Source organism: Neofelis nebulosa, chromosome 2 (genome assembly GCF_028018385.1).
Source record: "Neofelis nebulosa isolate mNeoNeb1 chromosome 2, mNeoNeb1.pri, whole genome shotgun sequence".
NCBI classification, from domain to species: domain Eukaryota; kingdom Metazoa; phylum Chordata; class Mammalia; order Carnivora; family Felidae; genus Neofelis; species Neofelis nebulosa.
The window spans coordinates 24,335,824-24,356,810 of NC_080783.1; positions in this window are offsets into that span (position 1 = coordinate 24,335,824).

Consider the following 20,987-nt stretch of genomic DNA (forward strand, 5'->3'; position numbering starts at 1 on the left):
TTCCCCCATCTCAAATTTAAAAAAAAATTAGCAAAGTGATAACTGGCTGTAAATGATGAACCTCCTTTAAGCCAGGCTTCCTCTTCTGTCTTATTGTTCATGTTTGTCCTTGTTGGAGCTCTAAAATGTATGATCAGTTCCTTATTATTTATCTTCCATGTTCAGTGTAGTCCTTTCACATTAACAGCTTATCTATATGGTCACCATGATTGATCCAAGCATTGACAAGCTTTGATTTGTGTCTATGAGCTCTAAGTCTGCAATTTGAAGCCAAGTGTTTCCAGGATCTGAGGGCCCTAATTGTGTACTCTGATCTCACTGCCCTGGGCACCTGGCCTCTAGTTACTGTACTTCCTCTCTAGACTAAATGGCACTAATTCCATCAATCTGTTCTTATAAGGCCTAGTCCTTTCTCAACCATGTGTATTTTGTCAACGTCTGCCCCAATTTTGTAGTCCGGAACTGTGCAAAGTATTCCAAGCATGTTCTGATATAGGTAAAGTACAGATCTTACCTTCTATGCTTAAACAACCTCATCTTTTAAAGTAAAGGGAAGATTGGACTGTTCAGTCTTTTTTGAGCATAACTTTCAAATAGCATAAAGTGTGTGTGTGTGTGTGTGTGTGTGTGTGTGTGTGCGTGTGTGTGTGTATTTGCATCCAGAGTGTAAAATAGAGTAGTTAATTCTTTCAAGCATTTTTTTTTCATTTTTCTTCTGTTTTAACACTTCAGAGGGAAAAAAAAAGTTCTTTTGATTCAATAACCCTTAACTGTTCTTTGATATTGTTTGACAAAACCATGGTTGAAGGATTTATTTTTAATTTTTTTGAAGTATTTGTGTGTGTGCGTGGATTTTTTTTCTTCCAAAATTTTACTTAAATTCAAGTTAGCTAACATATAGTGTAGTATTGGTTTTAGGAGTAGAATTTAGTGATTCATCACTTATATATAATACCCAGTGCTCATCACAGCAAGTGCCCTCCTTAATGCCCATCACCCATTTAGTCCATCTCGCACCCACCTCCCCTCCAGCAACCCTCAGTTTGTTCTGTGTATTTAAGAGTCTCTTATGGTTTGCCTCCCTCTCTGCTTTACCTTATTTTGTTTTTCTTAAAGGATTTTTTAAAAGTTTTACTCTACTTTGTCTATTCTTATTTATATATGTGCCTTTACTTGAACTTTACAGGATAAAACTAAAAGGAAACAATTCAGGTTTAAAATTTTATCTTTACATTTAAATGAAAATTTAAACTAGAGGTATGGATTGAGAAATTGTTACGCAGGTTAACTAAATTGAAGATAATAAATGTGAATTTACTCTCATGAAGGTTAATTCAACTAATTCAGTCTCAGTATCACCTCAGTTCCTGGTCATTTTCTGATGTTCTCCATCTTGTGTATATGTATGTAAAAAATTTTAGACATCGACACAATGGTTGTCACTTAGATTTTCTTTTCCCAAACACTAGTATCTGAAGAATACAGTCTTCTCCATTTTCCTTTTCTTGGCTGCTACCAAAAACAAGATGTGGTGGTTAAATATTTCAGTGGTTCAAGCACCCAACTCAAACTAGCTTATGAGTTAAAAATGGAAGACCAGAATTGAGGGAGAGGAGAGGTCACAGAAAGGGTAGGAACCAAGACATCTCCAAGAACATCAGCAGTAGAAAATTGTAGCATTTTCTCCAGATTTAAGTTCCCCAACCATTTATTGACCCATTTCATGGTAATATAAATCTTGTAAACTCTCTTTAGGATTTTGAAAATTAAGCCTTTACTTTTGCATTTTATATGATAAACAAATGGTTTTAAGTAAGACTTTTTGTTGTTGTTTTGTTTTTCAGCTCAGTATATTAATTGTGGAAGCCACTCAGTAAGTGAATTTTCTTGTATGTAAGTAACAGTCAGACCTTTCAAGCAGCCAGGTGGCTCTGCTCTATATGGTCATTCTCTTTTTACTTCAACCCCCTAACACTTTACTGTTTTCCACAAGTTACAACATCAAGAATAGACAAAGATAGCATTCATAATTGATGTTTTGAAATGTTCAATTTTCTATTCTGAACCATAAGGGAAACTTTAATTTTTTTTTGTTTTGTTCTTAAATAGTAGAGGGGTTTTTAAGTGTAAATAGCCATTCTTTCTAATAAATGAAAAACTACATACAATCATTTCCTGTCATTTCTTACAAACATGTAATTTCTAGTGTTCTAGAAACATTTGAATATACTAGGTAAAAATGTGAATCAGATAAATTCCATGTATAATTGGGTTGTCCACATCTGCATTTTACACTTCCTTTCCTTGACTCACTATTCAGCCCATACCCATTTGTCTCTGCCTGGATAATTCATAAACCTTGCTCTCACGACGGAGATTACGCGACGGAGATTACCAATGATATCAGTGTTGCAAAATCTAATGGACTTTAAACTTTGCATGTAACTAAATGTTTCACATAGTTGACTGCTCAATCTTTTTTTAAAAATGTTTATGCATTTTTGTGAAAAAGAGAGAGACAGAGCACAAGCAGGGGAGGGGCAGAGAGAGAGGGAGACACGGAATCCGGAAAGGCTCTAGGCTCCGATCTGTAAGCACAGAGACTGATGCAGGCTGGAACCCCTGAACTTCAAGATCATGACCTGATCCAAAGTCAGACACTTAACAGACTGAACCACCCAGGTGGCCCACTACTCCATCCTTTTTAAAGCACTGTCTATCTTGGTGTCTGTGATGTTGTACTGGATGTAAGGAGCAACGTGGATGCTCCATGTCAGTCTTCTTTATTTACTCCCACTCTTTGTCCATCCTCTAAATACTGGACTTTCTCATGGCTCAATCTAGGATCCTCTTCTTTTCTTGCTCTATGTGCTCACTGGCTTTAAATACCATCACTCTAACTGTAACTCATATATTAGATTCCAACCTCTTTTCTGAGCTCCAGATATAGTTCTAATGGTTGCCTCTGAATATTCCCAGTCATATCAAACTCAATACCTTGTCAGAAAACTCCAATTTTCCTCATTTTAGTAAGTGACACCTGTACTGGTTTATACAGGACATTCATGCATTCATTCAACAATTATTTATCAAGTATCTATTTTGTGCTAGCTGTTATTCTAGATGTTGAACTTACAGCAAAAGACCAACTTTACCTTTTAATTTTGATCATCCTCCATATCCAGAAATCCACCATCAAATCCTGTCCAGTCCTCTGCCAGAACTTTCTCAAATATATCTACTTCTGTCCATCTCCACGGCTCCCCACCATAGCCTAAGTCACTCTGTATATTTGCTTATAGCACTTGCCAAAGTAAATTCTTCCCTGGAATACAGCAGAGGCCTCCTAAGTGGCATCCCTGCTCCCATCCTTGCCATTTCTACATAGAAGTCATAATAAACACTAAAAATGTAAATAAATTTATTTCGCTCTTTAGTGGTCCCAACTGTATTTAAAATAAAAGTCTAACTTTTTTACTAGGGGCAACAAGGGTCTCTCATTGCCTAACTCTCTAAGTGCAATTTTCTTCTGGGTACCATGCTCTAGCCACAAAAGTATTATGGGTTTTTTTGTTTTGTTTTAGTGTGTGTATTTTGTTTGTTTGTTTGTCTTTCCCAATTGCACCAACCCATCCTTAATTTTTTTTCTGGAAAGCTCCACATTTTCATCATTCTCTTCTCATCTTCAATATTCACTTTTTTTAGGGATGTTTTACCTGACTTCCAACTTATGTTTTTATTGTACCTTATTCATTTTTTTCATAGTGATTGTAAGAGTTTATAATTGTATGTTTATTTTCATATTTATTTATTATATCACCAACTAAACTATAAAATCAGTGAGAGTAGAAATCTTCTGTTTTGTTTATTTTAGACTCAACATTTAGCATAACACTTGAAGTATAGTAGTCATTCTATATTGCTAAATGAATGAATCATCTTAAGTAAATTTGCAAAACTATCAAATTTTCTACAATCATCAAAAACAGAGGTTGTATTTAAACATCCATGTTTCGGGGTGCCTGGGTGGCTCAGTCGGTTGGGCGTCCGACTTCGGCTCAGGTCATGATCTCACGGTTCGTGGGTTCGAGCCCCGAGCCCCGCATCAGGCTCTGTGCTGACAGCTCAGAGCCTGGAGCCTGCTTCAGATTCTGTGTCTCCCTCTCTCTCTGACCCTCCCCCATTCATGCTCTGTCTCTCTCTGTCTCAAAAATAAATAAACATTAAAAAAAATTTAAACATCCATGTTTCCTGGATTTTTTTTCAAATTCATATTTCCATCCTTATTTACAAAGACTTTTAGAAACTGTGGGTATAAACATTAAATCACCCAAGGCTGGGTGAAATATTATTGAGAATAGCTACAGAATAAGGAAAACTGATTTTTTAAAGTCTATTTCTGAAATTTAGCTGAAAAGAATATCGAGCACTAAGGAAAAATGATATATTAATATATCAGTATAGGTTCTCTGCTCACAGATTCACTTCCTATGAAACATAACAGAGGCAAGCTTGGGAAATTACAAAGGTAGGAAAAATCCTAATCAAATAGAAACTGTTGTTCAAACAGAATATTAGTTGAAATGATCCAATCAGTGGCTTGAGCCAAATTTATTTTTCTTTAAGCCATACATGCTAGAACACAACCTCTCAGAGCATTAAGAATCCATAGTACATTCTAAGTGTTTGCCCAACAGGTGTGGGGATTTGAAAGATACATTCCTTGGAAATGGGATGAGAACAAAAAAGGTTACCAGTTAGTCATCAGAATTAATAGAGTTTCCTCATAATAGGGCCATATTTCTCAAGGTAAACATTATTTATTTGCATTCTAGGGCATGCTTGGCTGTTATATGAATCAACCTAAAATATAGTAAGTTCAAATTGCTGGATCTTTTATTTTTCCATTGTTCTGGATTACACCATGGAATGCAACACAACATGCAGAAATTTTCCTGAATATAAGAGTACAAAAAGTTGAAAAGCATAGCTTCATGAAAGGAGTTGGAAACTAAGCTTAGTTTTTGTATTTTTCCAATGACTTCTTTATTGAAGCCATTGATTAGAGGTTCACGTGGGTGATAAGTGACACAGTTGTAGGTCTTAATTTAAACAAAATCATCATCTTTCATTGTAAAACAGTAAAACACAGTAGCAGATTCTGTCCCAACACATCTCTGGCAAGGCTGGGCCGAGTTTCCTTCCAAGTTCAGAGGAACCCGTGCATGTGGCTGTTGCGTAGCCATCCCGGGCCTGTCTCTGGAAGTCCCTCACACTCCAGGGCACCAGGTCTCTCAGGGCCAGGGGCAGCCCTGCTCCTGTCCAGCCACTTGGCTTCTAATCTCCTGCATGACCAAGTAAAACTTTTTTCCGAAACAAAAGTTGGGTTCAGTATTAGGAAATCCAGTATCATTCACCATATTAATAAACCTTATTCCTAATGCTAGTATCTTATTTAATGGGAAAAAACAGAAGGCATTTCCACTAAAATTGAGGCATGGATACCTGGTCCCCCAGGCATGGATACCTGGGCCAGTACCTGTCAGGCCCAGGTGAGTCTGTGAGCCTCTCATCCCCACCAGCCACTGGCAGGCCCCCATAAGCCACTATGTCCATGCCTGGATGCTTCCTGTCTTTAATAAATAATCCATAATGAATGTAATTTAATACACAGTCGACCCTTGAAGAACATGGGTTTGAACTGTGCAGGTCTACTTACAAATGGATTTTTTATATTTACTGTGAATGTATTTTCTCTTCCTTATGATTTACTTAATGACATTTTCTTTAGCTAGCTTTATTATAATACAGTGTATTATATATATATATATATATATATATATATATATATTTTGTATGTCATATATATATATATATATATATATATATATATGACATACAAAATATGTGTTCATCAACTGTGTTATTGCTTCTGGCCAATAGTAGGCTTTTACTAGATAAGTTTTTGGGGAATCAAAATTTTTACATGGATTTTCAAATGTATGAGGGGTAGGTATCCCTAACCCACATGTCGTTCAAGGGTCAACTGTATAGCTAAGAATAAAAATAATTTTACCATGAAAAGGGAGTGATGAACTGACCATGGGAAGACCTTTGGACATGGTATTGAATCCCCACTTAAAGCCTCCAGGATTACATGGTAATTCTCAAATTTCTCAGTCAATATGGTAGTATACAGGACCTAACTTCCTATATTTTTTCCATCCACAACATTTTTCACTTGATTTGCTTGAATTTCCAGTTATATGTCTTTTGAATAATTTTGCTTTCTTTCCAGTGTTCATAGTTCCCCATTTGCCACACCCATAATTTCTTTTTTTTCTTTGAATGTTTATTTATTTTTGAGAGAGAGAGAGTGTGAGTTGGGGAGGGGCAGAAAGAGAGGAGGACAGGGGATTCCAAGTGGGCTCTATGCTGATAGCAGGGAGGCTGATGCGGAGTTCGAACTCACAAACCATGAAATCAAGATCTGAGCTGAAATCGAACTCTAAACAGACTGAGCCACACAGGCACTCCTCCATCCATCACTTCTGATTGATGAGAAAGTATTGACTTTCTTGAGCAACTAAACTCAAACTCTGTAGAGATTCTATGATAAAACTAATTCATTTAGGACATACCTCAGAATCAGTTTTTCAGCTACTTTAATTGGAGTTGTTTTTTTTGTTTGTTTAATGAAATCAAATATACCAAGTTTCCACTCTTTATATAGCATGAGCTGACTAGTATAGTATAAAACAAATGGGAAAGCACAATTTCTGTTTAGAACTCATGATTTATTTGGATACAATTTGTTATTTTCAAATGGCCCATTTCAGTTTCATCGGGCTTTTGCATTTGTCAATTTAGTTAAGAACACAAAGATGGTTTCCTGATGAAAGAAATAGCAAGGGAGTCTAATTTGTGAACTTCCAAGGTAAAATCTTTTTTTTTAATTATAGAAAAAAATGCAAGCGACTACACAATAAATGACATATACTTATTAACCTTAGAGACTGATAAAATTTCTTTTGAATAATGATTGGAAATATTTAGGGAAGACTAAATTTTTTCTTTAAATGTTTATTTTTGAGAGAGAGACAGAGAGACAGAGCACGACCAGGGGAAGGGCAGAGAGAGATGGAGACACAGATCTGAAGCAGGCTCCAGGCTCTGAGCTGTCAGCACAGAGCCCAATGCGGGGCTTGAATTTACAAACTGTGAGATCATGACCTGAGCCAAAGTCAGACGCCTAAGTGACTGAGCCACCCAGGCACCTCGGGAAGACTTAGTTTTTAAGAATGCTCAATTGGGGCACCTGGGTGACTCCATTGGGTGTCTGACTGTGGCTCAAGTCAGGATCTCACGATTTGTGAGTTCGAGCCCCACGTCAGCCTCTGTGCTGACAGCTCAGAGCCTGGAGCCTGCTTTGGATTCGGTGTCTCCCTCTCTCTCTCTGCCCCTCCCTCGCTAACGCTCTCTCTTTGTCTTTCAAAAATGAATAAACTTAAAAAAAATTTTTTTTAAATGCTCAAACACATACACACATGCACAGGCACACTCACACAATTTGGCACCCAGGTGTCATTTTTTCTTGATGCAGGTGTGGCTGAAGTGATTGTCAACAGCACTGGCTTCCATTACTGCTTAACTAAATGGGCAATCTTTTCAGGCCTCCATCTGTTATTGGCAGAACTTTTCTTTCCCTGAAGGAAACATTTGCTTGAGATGATTAACCCTGTGTTTAAATACTGATTGCCATTGAAATCTAAGTGCTACCGTAGGTCCCTAGCAGTTCAAGGTTTTGTCATGTTAGACCTCATACTTCTACTTACCTGGCTCTTCTCTCATGAAGCTATGAACTTTATCTTCATATTTATCTTTTACATAGACTATAAAAACTTTAAGGGCAGTGACCACATTAGTTTCATCTTTGCGTCCTCTCCAAGGCTTAACATGATGTCTTATTTGCAGAACAAGCACAGTAACATCTTTTATTTGGCTTTTTCTCTATATATCTTTTCTCTGGAACTAGTTTTATGATGGCTAGGGCATTGACTTTTGTCTGTTAAAAATTTGTCTGAATTTCTTTCACCTTTACATAGTGGTTCCTGTAAGACAAGAAGGGCTTCCATTATGTATGGTTATCTCCCATTAAAAATCCTGTACTGGATGTTACTTAACCTCAAGTCTTGCTGCAGAAACCGACTTCCTCTATTTACTCTTGCCGTGGATCCTGACCCACTGCCTTCTGCTCTTATTCCTTGTCCTGATGTGCTGTGATTTTTTTACTTTCCAACCACAGTCCACTTGACCGAATATTTATCTTTCTCAGCCCAGACTAGCTTGAATTGTCATGCCTGAGCTGGAATGCTCTGGCACCATTACCATGGCTTTCTCAGTCTTCACTCCTTGTCAGGGCTTTCCAGGTTGAGAGTTAATTAGTCTGACTCAGCCCCTGAGTCAACCACCCCGTATGTGCTGACTGCCACAGTCAATATCCTTGCTTAACTCTACTAAGTAAATGGAGCTCTCGGTACTCCAGTTTTCCTTCTGTCTCCTGCCTCACACTGGTTGTTGTGACACATTCCAGCAATTGTTGAAATTTCCAGTGCCTAAGACAATGCTATGTATGGAGAAGATGTCCAATACCTTTTAGATACCAAGAGCAAATGCTTATTGTAATGGTGTGGAGGCTGTTAGAATTTCAGCCAATTCTGCCCTCATAACTTCCATGGAAATATACTCTTGATAAATGAGAAGAAGGATGCTATGAGAGGGGTGGGGCTAGAGAGGGCTGCTCTGACCACCTCAGGTCATGAAGAAACAGACTTCTTGCTCCATAGTCTCTGGCTGAGAACTCACTTTTTCCAAAGTCAGCTTCTAGTATTATGGGGTACACACTTCCGAGAGTTTTTAAATATACTGTGTGATGGCCTCGAATTTGGAGTTTGCCTAACTGGCAGAAGTTGGGCTTGAAATTTAAAAAGTAATGTGTTTGGGTCTCAGAAATTTGATGAAAGAAACAGCCCCCAGAGATCTAAGACCACATGAGCATACACGGCCTTTTGCCCGGGTGGGAATGGTAAGGGGTAAAAATCAGAAAGGGAAAATTCAGAAGTAAAAATTGAAGGGGCAGTATCTAGTTACTTACATTGTGTTGATTACTCCACAAGAGTCTGTTGACCCATTTCCCTGAGAATTATTGTTTCTACTTGGTTTGGGTCAGTAATTCAGGAAGCTGTGTTTCCCTTTGTGAAAAAAATAATCAAAAGAAAAATAATTGTTTCTCATCATGAAGATAATGTTAAGGTTAGTGGTTCACCTAGCATTTGAAGTCATCCCAGGTCCAGGTAGAGGGTCAGTGGGGCATCCTGTGGTTAGATGGTATTCTTATGAAAGAGCTGGTCCAGTAATTGTTTTTTGAAAACTTTGGCATGGAGTTTGTTACTCTGTGACATAACGCTTTTCTTTTGTTCTTCTTTTTAATTTCTGGCAAGTTGTTATAGTTATCTATGACAATCTTCTTTAAGATCACATGTACATCTTCTTCTCTGAGATCTACCTTTCTTTGAACTTGAATAAGTTCTCACTAAAAGGGTAGGGAATGGTGGACTGCTTCTTGGCGATGACAGGGATGAGACTCTGCTTCTACCCTCATATTCTCTATCCATCTAGCTTTTCTTTCCTGTGTCATGTGTTCTAGCTTCTTAGCTGTTCTTGAGAGCCAGAAATCACCTGAGGTTTACAGACTTCCAGGACTTCCTGCAAAGCCAAGGGACTTGCAAAGGTTTGCTGGCACTCGGAACAGTTTCCTGACAGATCAGGATCTCCGTACTCTCAAGGGTGCTGGCTTGGGGTGTTGGCTTGGGCTTGGGCATGGAGGGGGTCCTCATTTTTCTTGCATTCCTTTATTTTTACAACCAAGTTCCAGCATACATAATCTCATGCCATGTAACTCTAGCCAGGAATGTGAATGGACAGTTGGTTGGCATGACCAATGGTATCACGAGTTTCATGGTCCTCTTTCCCATTTCTGACAGGGAGCTGTTTACTTCCCACATCTGCAAATTCTGTATTTACCAACAAAGGTGAGCCACTCCAAGGACATGTGCCAGTCCCCAAATGCACCCCCCCACCCCATGACAAATATGTGTTTTTCTTCAAGAAACTTTCTTGCAAACCTCAGTTCCAGCATAGGCCTAGGAGATTCTGGTTTCCTTCCCTGAGCTCCTGCTTCATGGTGCTGCTTATTGGTTTTCTTTCATGTTTATGAGATAGTTAGCTGGAATCCAGGTGACTTGAGACAAAGTTTTCTCCTTCAAAACTCACTTATTTGGGTGGAGATCTAACTCCAGTGCTGAATTAAGCGCACTAAACAGTAGCTTAATCCTCTAGTAAATAAAATGGTCACGGGAGTATTTATTTTATGTAAGTACTATTTTCTTAACTTTGTTTTCTTCTTGATTTATCATTGTCATGGGCAGAACGTTTTCCCTTTAGCTGATCTACTGCTTTTCTCGTGTTCAGCTTATCCACTGAGACCACACTAAGTTTAAGGTATGTTATTTCTTTTGGTTTGGTATCTGTTTACAGCACTATTACAGGTTTTTGCTAGAGGGTTTTCAATTGCTTTAGTTTTCTCTACCTAAAGTTCACTTTCTATCTTTGCCTAAAGGGAAATAATTCTTTGTATCTACTAGAAAATTTCTTCATGTGTAGGGAGACAGCACCTAATTTGATTTTGAGCATTCCTTAGGAAATATGTACATTGATTTTTTGGGATCCCGCTAAATCCAGTCAATGCTAATCACACATTGTTGGTATAAAAAGTTTTGTTATTTTTTCCATTTTAAGTAATTTATAATCTAGGGACAATGACTTCTCTAAGCATCTATAATGTAAACTGTATTAAACACTTCAATGTATTTTTCTATAATTTATTTCATTTTTTTCTATTCCTCTCTCTTAGAGACAATGTTGCCCTTAAAAAATACCTTCCTTGTCAGTTCTTAGAGGAATATTATGTGGAAGTTAATTTACATTAATGATGGTCTCTAAATTGAACTACTATTAATGATTTTGCCTGTATTTAGTTTTTAATTTACTGTGATAGACTTCATTGTTTTCCAGAATTATCAATCATTGGTATATTTTAACATTTATACTAGGATACATAATGCCTATTCACTAGTAAGGAAAGTTTGGGATTTGAAAAATAGCCCTTTTGACTCACAATCAGCTTTTTCCACTTCACCATGAATGCTTTTCAATGCCATATTATGCCCTAAAGTAGTGGTCCTTGATAATTTTTGGTAATACCTCCTTTGCTAATGTGATGCCAATTATGGAGTTTTTTTCCCCCCTCACAAAAATACATATGTGAATATACATTTAAAATTTTGCTGGGATGCCTGGGTAGCTCAGTCAGTTCGGCATCCGACTGCAGCTCAGGTCATGATCTCAGGTTTGTGAGTTGGAGCCCCACATCAGGCTTGCTGACAGCTCAGAGCCTGGAGCCTGCTTTGGATTTTTTTTTCCCTCTCTCTTTGCTCCTCCCCAACTCACCCTCTGTCTCTCCCTCTCTCTCAAAAATAAATAAATATTTCTTAAAAATTGCATGCAATTTCAGGTGTGTTTTTAGACACTTTGAAACCATCCATGAACTCTCTCAGAAGCTCTGCTATAAATTCATGTAATTGGGATCCTGAGAGGAGAAGGTGGAGCCTGACATGAGAGAGCCCACTGAATATTATTTCAATTACAATTCTTCCATATAAGTGCCAAAGAAATGATGCTAAAGGACCAGAAATGGGATCAGTTTGAGATTCATAAGGCAGGAAACAAAGGGAATAGCCAAAAGCCACACTCGAATTATTTGTAAAGAGGTGTGACATGTGGTACTTTCTGGAGATGATAAAAAATGCAAGAGATTGTTTTTGAGAAGACAGATTTTCAAAGCAGTTTTTACTCTGTCAGTAATTTGGTGTCCAATGTTGATATTAGTAATACATCGCTGAATAAAGTGAAAAGAGAAGGTTTTTTCATCACAAAAAAAAGGCACTTAAAGCCTTCTGAATCCATGAATCATTGAAACCTTTCGGAAGAGGGAGAAATAATTAGTAGAGCAGTAATACAATCTCAGTCTTATCGAAGCTTCCCTTTGTTTAACGTTTAATGTTCATTATGTCTTGCTATTTGAAGAATCATTGGATTTATTTAAGACACAAATACCACTAATTCAAAACTTATTCCACTACTGTCTCCGTAGATAGTAAGGACCCACAGATCTCATCATTACACATTCAAATTTCAAAGACTAATCAGGCAAAAAAAAAAAAATACACAAGTTACCACTAGCTTTTAAAATATCACTCATAAGTCATAACTTACATTGTCATATAGATTCTGTAATTTTGTTTTCATTAGAATAGTAGAATTCTCATGTTTTTTTTTTTTTTTTTTTAAATTTTTTTTTTTTCAACGTTTTTTATTTATTTTTGGGACAGAGAGAGACAGAGCATGAACGGGGGAGGGGCAGAGAGAGGGAGGCACAGAAGCGGAAACAGGCTCCAGGCTCTGAGCCATCAGCCCAGAGCCTGACGCGGGGCTCGAACTCACGGACCGCGAGATCGTGACCTGGCTGAAGTCGGACGCTTAACCGACTGCGCCACCCAGGCGCCCCAGAATTCTCATGTTTTAAACTTATCAAATTTGATTACTTTTAGTTTAGAAGCTTGAGGTGAATTTGAAGTGTGAAAATTTATAGAAATGTATCAAAGTTCCTGATTTTAATCAAAGTATATGCTGATCTTCCATATAGAAATGACACTTAAACCAAGCTTTATAGGTTGTCATGACAACATGACTAGTATTCCTTGAGGAAGGATTCGAGCTCGATCATATTTTCAGTTGTCCTGGCAACATGACAATCTGAATTCATGAATGAGATGTCACTTACTTTGCCAGTTAAACTGGTTTTAAGTTGATTGGAATTCTACTGGTTAAGATGATTGGACTTATCTCTCTCTATATGAATCAGAAAAATGATTGCTGTTTTGAAAATAGACCCAAAAGAAATAACAGAGGCTGAGAAGAGAGATGGATACATATCAAAGTAGGAAAGGAGATGTGAGGATGAGATTGTACTTCACCTTGTGAGGAATGAGAGGAGAGGAAAAGGAGCAAAAAAATCCAATAAAGTAAATATGGAAAAGGGAGATGGCATTAAAAAGTGAAAGAATTTCACTGTACCATTACTGTGTGGGAAAGGTTGAATATGGGAACAGAGAAGAGAGTTACCATAGAAACATAGGGCACCTTGATGGAACAAACAGGAGTGCCCTATATTATGTTGTAACTCTGTTGTTGTTATTGTCATTATTATCAGGAATATCAGATGGAGTATCATTCTAGAATCACCCTAGATGCATTTACAGGTATCTGACAAAGGAGTTCTGAAGGAAACCGCTTCAAGCTAAATGGATTAGGTACAACAGAAAACTCTTTACACAATATCACTTTCATGGACATCTACAAATAAATCTCACATCAATCAGAGCAGCTGTGAATATAAATTTTAACTGTAAATGTTAGTAGTTACTGCTTATAAACTAGTTAGATATCTAGGCTGAAATATGGATTGAGTGATTTTCCTTTTTTCAATGAGTAATTTTACATTACTGAAGAAATAGGACAAGTTTGATAAAATGAGACAAAAGTAAATGACATAGTGTAGCTTTCTGATATGTGTGTTTGTGTGTATGTCTGCGTATATAGGTAAAATTATTGTTCTCACATGTCTTTATGTATATTATGCCATACTTTTATTTTTTTTTTATCTTTTACTTTTTAAAAATTTTTTAAATGTTTCTTTTTGAGAGAGAAAGACAGAATGTGAGCAAAGGAGGGGCAGAGAGAGAGAGGAACACAGAATCCGAAGCAGGCTCCAGGCCCTGAGCTGTCAGCCCAGAACCCGATGTAGGGCTCAAACTCATGCTCTGTGAGATCATGACCTGAGCCGAAGTTGGATGCTTAACCAACTGAGCCACCCTATGCTTTATTTTTAAATCAGGACTTCTTAACCCTGATTCCATGGCCCAGACGCATTTGGGTTCAACAAAACCCCTGAAATCAACTGTCAAATATGTATGTATGTATGTATGTATGTATGTATGTATGTATGTATGTATATTAGTATGAACATTTTTTTGGGGAGATGACCCAGAATTTTATTAGATGAATAATGACCTTCAGAACGTGACCACTAAGGAAAAGTAGTAGTTAGGTTGATAAAATCATGAAGAGAAAGAAAATAAGAAAAATGGCCAGGATTTTCCACTGTGTAAAAGGCAGCCATGAGAAAAGACTCTTGGCCTTTGATAATACCGGGTACGTGAAGCTGATGGTGTGAAGTTGAGCAATCCTGGAAACTACTAGGAACAGAGAGACTAATAGAGAAGATGATTTATGGCACTTATTTAAGAAATAAGTCACCAAAGCATAGTGAAAGATATCACCAGTGATCATCAGTGAATAAAACAAAGATCTCTGACTTCCTGGAGTTTACATTCTAGCAGGAAGGAAGAGAACTACAGATAGAAGTGCAGGGTGTGGAAAATTTTAGCTCTTTAAGAATTTTCAGAGTTTTCACAGTGCTTGCTACAAAGAAGATGCTTAATTAAGGCCTGTTTCCAGGGGCTTCATGAGGTACACATTAATTTAGGAAATAATTATTTGCCTTCTAAAATATGAGCTCTCTGGGGGACCTTTATGTATTTCACTAACTGCTGTATCCTGAGCACCTAGAGCAGTACCTAGAACTCAGCACACACTCAGTAATTATCTGTTCAGTGAATAAATGGATGTGCTAAGGGTCAGTGTTAGGTGTTGGGGATATAACAATCACTTAAATCCTCATAGGTAGAAGCAAAAGTGTTCACATCAACTTTGCCATCTCTATGCCTATTGTCTAAAGTGAAAAGATCTTATTTTAAGAAAACAAAAACAAAAAAACATAAAACAAATTGTATTTGCTTTACAGCTACAAGGCAGTCCAAAAGAGGTATTTTCTCCAGTCATCTCCTAGTTAATCTGGCTAGATCTGTCAACATACATGACGATAGGTCAAAAGACATGTCCTTCAGTCACATTAGAATTTTTCCCCTTTCTGCTTGACCAACCCATCCAAATGCTGCATATCCAGACAATATCACTATGATCAGCTCTGATTCTGCTTGGTTGAACCTCAAACATGGTACCCTCAGGTATCACTGAAAGGATATTTAGAATTTGCACACTCATATGTGGGAAATGTATGTCTCTTTTTTATAACTTGCATCCCTGATATCATGAAATCAGAATTTCCCTCATCAGAACTTAGTCTATTTCAGGTATAGTAGCATGTAATACATGTTAGGATAAATCATTACTGTCTCCTGTGTCATCTCGTATGTACCAGGAGTGTTACATGTGCAAATATTACTCAACCCTTAAAATACCTCTTTTTGACTTGTATTATCATTCCCATTTTACAAGAGAGACAAAAACCAAAAGTAAAAACAAAAATCCAAAACAAAACAAAAATAAATAAATAAAACAAGACTACAGAGGAAAAGTTATCCCTTTTGACATAGAAAGTAAGAGACATACAAGGAATTCAAACACAGGCCAATGGTCTCTGAAGTTTGTGTATATTATTATCCTTTGGTAGAATACCTGTAAAAGCTCTGGGATTTCATCTCATTGTTGAGCTCATTAGTATAATTCTTTTCCAAAGTCTTAACCCTCACCTCATTCCACCACTCTTTATACCCATATATGCATTGTCCAGCATAGTGCCTTAGGTAGACAGCACAAACCCAGGATGGATCTGAGCTGTTGCCCATGGAAACAGGCTGTAAATGAGACTGAGTTCAGTTCAGATGTCAGATCGCCCTGGAAACACCCTGGGGAGACTTTGGAATTATTCATAATTACTACAAATTGAAAGTGATGAGAAAATTGGTGCTATTTCCCTATCAATCTCTAGAAAGATTATTATGCTATCTACTTGCTACACGTTTTTTTTTAATTCTTACTGTGAAAATTTGTACCATAAGCTTCAACATTAATTCTAAATCTTTGTTTTGCAACACTGCAGTATGCCTCCAGTTATTTCAAGGATTGCAGGAAAGTTCTTAATTCCCTTTCCAAACAAAATTAAATGTGGTTAAATGTCGGGGATAAGCTTAGGAATCCCCCGAGCTTACACCAATGGGTTGACAAGGCATAGAGAAATACAAAGTCATAAAATGCTCACATCCAAGTTTGGGTAAATCAGATTGGCACCCCAAGAATACGGGGGTGCAAAGGCACCCGAGAATAGGGAGGCACAAAGGTGCCAGGAATAGGAAGGTGCAAGGCACCCCAAAATAGAGACGGGGAGCAGAGCCCCAAAAATAGAGAGGGAGAGGCAAAGGCCTAAAATAGGAATGGCACAAAGGTGCCCAATATATAGGTTTATGAAATAAACAAGATTAGATATTCAGGGTGGAAGCATTCCCAATTCAGTACTATAGCAGAAAAGCTGCTTTTACAGGAGGATAGGACTCGATTAGGTAAATTGGTGAATTGGACTATGGACCTCTGCACTGCAGTCAAAGCAGCCCAGGGTGGAGATGGTTAACAAAAGAAAAGGTGTCTTGTCAACCCTGAGGTTATTTCCCCTGTCTCATCCCCTAGACTAGCTAAGGTAAACAGAGGTGCTGCCTTGTATCTGCTATAAACAACCTTCCTCCCGACTGCCCGCACCTGGAGTTTGTTTTGTATTAACCCAAACTCCTAACCACAAATATCCTCAAGACCCCCTTTCCCTCATATCCACAAGTTAATTGTTCACAGATTCATTGTCCCTTTGTGCATGTCCATCACCATGTTTGTAAGCCTTCTGATCCTAATAAAAACAGGGCAAGGACCCTTATTCGGGGCTCTTGTCTTTTCCTGGACGTTAGCCATCTCTCGCCTAAATCCTGCATCCGCTCTTTTGCTGGCCAAAAGAGAACTTTAGACTTAGTCTACGACAGTTAAAATTTAACCTTGTATTATGGAAGATCTCAAACAAATTCAATAATAATAGAAGAGTAATGAACCTCTATGTACCAATTGACTCAGGTTTGACAGTTATCAATAAATTTCAAATCTTTTTTCATTTATATTCTCTCCCACCCCTCTCCCATACCCACCACAGGAGGATTTTATAGCCAATTTCAGATATCATCACATGGCAGCTTGATTAAATTTTATTTAAATTGTAATGTCATAGGAACAATTGGACAAAGAAAAAAACGGACAAGGGAAGAAAACACAGAAACAATGCAAAACGAAACCCAGAAAAATGCAGTGAAACTCTTTGTTTTTATTTTGCTCCAAGGAGACAAAAGCCATATATCTTTTATTCATTTTTATAGCAATCAATATATATTTTTGATGATGATTATGATGATGATCAGTTCCCTAAAATGTGTAGCAAATAATTTCTGAAGATACTGAGGGAGATAGAATAGATTGTAGCAATCCCTAGATGGTAAGAAATTGAGAATCATTGATGAGCTTTTGCAATATAAAACACTATTTTGTTTTCTATTACTGACCAAATCAAGGGGGCATTTTCTTATAGTGTATTGGGGGAGATGTTCTTGGCAACAGAACTTTTTAGTATATCATATTCTATATTCAAGATAATCTCTATAGTATGCAAACAACTCTGACATTGAAACTTACTTATTGATAAAGGAGGTATTGCAGACTTATATGCTTTTGTATTTCTCACCAATAACTACCAATAATAGAGCTGCAACATTATTATGCTTTTAAATATCAAGTTATTGAAATATTTTTAACATGCATTTCAGTGGTAATACAAATATCCTACCTGCATTACAGTTATTTTTATTTTGTAGAATGTGTCTATTCAAAAAACATTTCTGTTCTTAGTCATATAGATGGCACTAAAACACATATAAAATGGTTAGTAATTTAGCATATCAAAGTCAAATAAGAAGATATTCAATGTATTCATTATTATTTTTTGTAAATTCGGTTGAATCCCAATCTAAAATATTAATGTTAAATCTGGCAAATTTATGCTTCATTAACATCCAGTATTAATTGCAATGTTATGATCTAATGTGAACCAATAGCTATCAGTTTTTAAAAATGTAGTAAGAAAATTAGGCTGTACATCAGTTAACCAATATAGAAAGTATGTTTTTTTTTTTACAATTTATAGGAATTTTTGTAATCCCTCAAGTTTGATTCATAATAATTATAATAGCTTTTGTTCAAAAGTAGTGTAATTGGTATTTTACTAACTCTTTTGACTTTATAACTTATAAAACTTTTTGACTTATAAAAATGGCTGGTTCTAGATATTAATACACTCAAAAATGAAAGTTTGTGTTCATCTTATAGCATTTTTATTTTAAGAGAAATAATTTCATAAATCACATGTGCACAGATAATTTCTTTAAAGGTAAATTAAGTAAGGACATACAGTAGGCCAGTGGATCTCAACATTTACTTCTTACAAGAATAACCTGGAGGGTTTATTAAAACACAGAATGTTGGGCCCAACCATACAGTTTCAGTTTCAGGAGGTCTTGGGGGACCTCAGTATCTTCTTTTCTAATAAGTTTCCAGGTATTGTTGATGCTGCTAGTCCAGAGACCACACTTTTAGAACTACTGCAAGTAGACTAATATGTGCTAAAAATGCAACGTTTAAAGTTGTAATGATTATAGAAAGGTCTTTTTAAAATAGGTTAGTGCATGGGAAAAGATATAAAGACAGGGGTTGCCAAAAATAAAAATAAAATAAAGACAGGGGTTGCCACTAATTCTAATACTGTCCCCAGTCACCTCCCTCCCTCCCTCTCTAGGACTACTATCCCCCACCCCCTTGTCTCTTCTCTTCATTACACATCTCTTCTCTTTTCAAACATCCCAAATCTCCTCTTCTTTCCCAACCCTTGCTGATGACAGTGCTTTAAATTTACCTGAACTTCAAACTCCTGCTACCATACTTACCAGCTAGTTCACCCTTGTACTCATATATTTTAACTTTCCTCTTGTTACAATGGATGCACTTTCCCTGGTCCAATCTATTGCTAACCCTACCATTTACACACTGTATCTCACTCCCACCCCCATAAGAATTTGCTCCCACAATTGTTCCTTTCAGTCTATGGATTCACTTGCATTTCCTTCATAGTTTGCTTTGCTAGATTCCCCTCCTTTTTTTTTCCTTTTGTCAACCTTAAAGATCAGACTGATTCCCAGATCTTTATAACATACCAGGGCAGTTCACCTAGAGAACAGAAGAATTTTCCATTGGATCCCATCCCAATTAGTCAAGGGCTGCCCCATGAATCATCAACTTTTATGCACTCCAAGATGCAAGTGTATGAGGGAGGGGTGGGTTCCCTCAGGTGTCTCACAACGTGATGTCAGAGAAGGCTTTGGCTGTACAGGAAGGTAGGCAAAGGCCCTTCATCTGGGCCTGATATAAGGTCAGGTTGCACCTATGTTACAGACCTGTCTCTGCAGCAGTGGCTAAATAGAATAAGAAGTGGAGCTAAGAAGATTTGATTTGGTGTACAAGAGGAGTCCATTCCATGACTTTTACATACAGACACATTTGATGGCTTTAATAAGAAAATAAATTCTTCACAGTTGATCTGGAGGCTGAGGCAGGGGCATTGATGGTATCTGATACTGGCAAACAACCTGCTTCATGCCATGCCTTGGTAAACTCTAAAAGCCCATTGTTCTCTTCTGGAATCTCTATCTAGCATCATATTAATTGTCACCCACAACTAGCAGTGAGTTAATTATTAGTCTTTATTGTACAAGTAAGACAGCTCTAATAATTCACCTTTGTGCAACCTGGGAATTAAATTCATTAAAGACCATTCTCATTGTCATGTAGGCCCTTTGAGGTTGTTCAGGGAGTTGAAGGAATCTTCACAACTATATTTTTATTTCTGTCTTAAGGTTCTCATTTAGTCAACATCCCCCAAGACTTGTAGCTCCAGTTTGAAGTTCAGAGATTATGACTTGCTCTCTCCTCCACCCAGGATCATTAGTAGTGCTCACTTACTGAACCAACATGAGGTGCGTAATACACTGATATGCCATCTCATGCAATTATTATATAGAACCACTTAATACATTGATTAGGAAAATGTAATGCTGGACTTTATTAACATTCAAGGGAATACAAAGGAAAATAACAATGAAATACCTTTTCCTATCCAACAGAACAGAAAATGTCATAATAAAAATCATACTACTAACTATTAGTGTTAGTGACATTGGGGGGGGGGTGGCAATAGGAACACCTAGCTATTGCTGTTAGAGGATAGATTCCAAACACTTCAGAGAGCAATTTTACAATACCTGACATAAGATGTTCATATACTTACATCCATCATTTAATAATATTTAGTATAGGGGGATATTCGTATCCTTTAGCCCAGCTATTTCTCCCAGTTTTGGAGGCTGGAAAGTCCAAGATCAAGGTGCCAACAGATCCAGTGTCTGGTAAGAGCCCTCTTCTTGGTTTGGAGATGGTTGCCTTCTTGATGTATTCTCACATAGTGGAGAGAGAGGCAAGCTCTTTGATCTCTTCTTATAAAGGCACTAATCCTCCCATGACGGCTCCACCATCATGACCTAATCTAAATCTAATTGCTTCTCAAAGGTTATACCTCTAAAAACTATCGTATTGGATATTAGGGCTTCAACATATGAAACTGGAAGGATATAAACATTCAGTTCATACATTCCTTATAAACATTTCAATAAGATCTCTATGTATATTTCAAAACAAAATAATAGTTACAAAAGGACACATATGGTATATAATTTTATCATATTCACAAACCTCTAAAATAATAGGGTTCATTGTGGAAGCATTTCTAAGTAGTAAATGAACAAAAAAATATATAA